The following is a 2,474-nucleotide window of genomic DNA, read 5'->3' as shown; positions in this document are numbered from 1 at the left end:
GAGAGATGGCCGTGGTTGAGCACACACACTGCTCTTTCTTAAGACCTGAGTTCGGATCCCAGCACCCTCATCAGGCAGCTTACAACTCTCTGTAACTCCAATTCCAGGGGAATCGGATACCTCTGAGCTCCATGGACACTTGCAGGAATGGGCACATACCCCATGCACATACACACAGAGTGTAAGAATAATCATGCTGGGCAGTGGTGGCCCATGCCTTTAATCCCAGCACTCAGGAGGCAGAGGCAAGTGGATCTCTGTGAGTTTGAGGCCAGCCTGGTCTACAAAGCGAGTTCCAGGATAGCTAGGGCTACACAGAGAAATTCTGTCTCAGAACTCCCTCCCAGCCCCCAGCCCCAGAAAGGCTAATGTACAAACACACACAAAATAAATAAAATGTAATAAAAAAAATTAAAAGCTAATGTGGGGCTGAGGAGTGGGCTCAGTGGTTAAGGGCACATACTGCTCTCTCTCTCAGAGGAACTGGCTTGGTTCCCAGCACCTCCAAGGTGCTGTGCATGACTGTCTGAACTGTAATTCCAGGGGATCAGACATCCTCTTTCAGCCTCTGTGGGCTCCAGGCGTGTGTGTGTGTGTGTGTGTGTGTGTGTGTGTGTGTGTGTGTGTGTGTGTGTACATATATATGTACAGGCAAAATATTTGTACGCATAAAGTAAATCTTTAAAAAGAAGCTAATGTGATTCTCAGGCAACATAATCTTGTATGTAAGAAATTGTAAATAATCTATGATAAAAGGGCTACGTGTACCTAAGTGATAGAACATTTGATTATAATGTACAAGGTCCTGGGTTCAATCCCAATACCACCCCCTACAAACACACACACACACACACACACACACACACACACACACACACAAAAAAAAAAAAAACAAAAAAAAAACCAAACCTACCACAAATAAATATATTAGAACTAATAAGTATGTTTAATGAAGTTGCAAGATACCAAATTACCAATATACCTCCACCTCCTGAGTAGGTGTGACTCCAATTGCAAACCAATACACCCAACTTGTTTGACACTTAAAAAAAACTTAAACCCACATTTATTGCACTTAGAAATTCAACTTCTAGATATATCCCTGAGATTAAAAAAAAACAACAACAACTGTATGTCCACATTAAGGCTTGTCTTAAAATACTTACAGCAGTGTTATTCATTATAATCCACAAATGAGAAGGGATCTCTGTCAGCTGGCAAGTTGATAAAACCTTGCACAAAGGGCCTAGAGAGGCCAACATACCAGTTGCCAGAATTGGGTTTGTAGCAAAATCTATGTGACCCATGGAGACCCTTCAAGAAATCCTGTCTCAAGCGGGGCGGTGGTGGTGCACGCCTTTAATCCCAGCACTCGGGAGGCAGAGGCAGGCAGATCTCTGTGAGTTCGAGGCCAGCCTGGGCTACAGAGTGAGTTCCAGGAAAGGCTCCAAAGCTACACAGAGAAACCCTGTCTCGAAAAACAAAAACAAAACAAACAAACAAACAAAAAAAAAAAATCGTGTCTCTACCAGGAACTGAAGCTGATTGGAAAGTAAGGGCTCCAGAACAATCGTGAGGTGTGGAGGGTCAAATTTACCCTGCCCAAGATCTGCAAGGCCACCCAGGAGCTGCTGAGGCTGTACGCAAAGGACCCACAATGTCTGTTTGAAGGCAATGCTCTGCTGAGGTGACTTGTTCACCCTAGGGTGCTGGATGAGGGCAAGATGAAGCTGGATTACATCCTGGGCCTGGAGATTGAGGATTTCTTGGAGAGGCGGCTGCAGACCCAGGACTCTAAGCTGGGTCTGGCTAAATCTACTCACCATGCCACTGTGCTCATCCACCATCGTCATATCAGGGTCGGAAAACAGGTGGTAAACATTCCATCCTTCACTGTTCATCTAGACACTCAAAAGCACATTGATTTCTCCCTCCGTTCTTCTTATGGTGGTGGCCGCCCAGGCCAAGTGAAGAGGAAGAATGCCAAGAAGGGCCAGGGTGGTGCTGGAGCTGATGAGGAGGAAGAGAAGGAGGATTAAGTTAATGCCTCTCTGGACTGGAGGACTTAAAGTTTTTTAACACTTAAAAAACAATCTTGTATAACACTGAGTAGGGTATTATCACAATACAGCCTTGTAAGGAATGGAAAGGACCAGGACCTGTGAAAGGATGCAGCAGGTAGGGTAAATGATTGCCACAAACCCTGACAAACGGAATTCAACCCCTGGAGCCCACATAGTGGAAGGACAGAGCTGACCCTGTGGGCTGTCCTCTGACCTTCATGTGCACACCATGAAAGGCACACACACACACACACACACACACACACACACACACACACACACACACTAACGAAATGCCAAAATAAAATGGAAAGAATCAAGCGCAAAGACTATGTACTTTACAAATCCATTTCTATAACATCTCTAGGCAGGAAGGGCTAACTCCGTAGAGACAGTCAGCTCAGCGGTCCC

General features: G+C 45.4%; 1 pseudogene; it reads left to right on the top strand.

Moving 5' to 3' along the window:
* Positions 1 to 1,514: 1,514 nt before the first annotated feature.
* Positions 1,515 to 2,068, top strand: LOC143271742 (small ribosomal subunit protein uS4 pseudogene; annotated as a pseudogene).
* The last annotated feature ends 406 nt before the right edge of the window (positions 2,069 to 2,474 follow it).

This window comes from Peromyscus maniculatus, chromosome 2, assembly GCF_049852395.1.
Source record: "Peromyscus maniculatus bairdii isolate BWxNUB_F1_BW_parent chromosome 2, HU_Pman_BW_mat_3.1, whole genome shotgun sequence".
In the NCBI taxonomy this organism is placed as follows: domain Eukaryota; kingdom Metazoa; phylum Chordata; class Mammalia; order Rodentia; family Cricetidae; genus Peromyscus; species Peromyscus maniculatus.
This window is presented reverse-complemented; position numbering and strand designations above follow the sequence as displayed.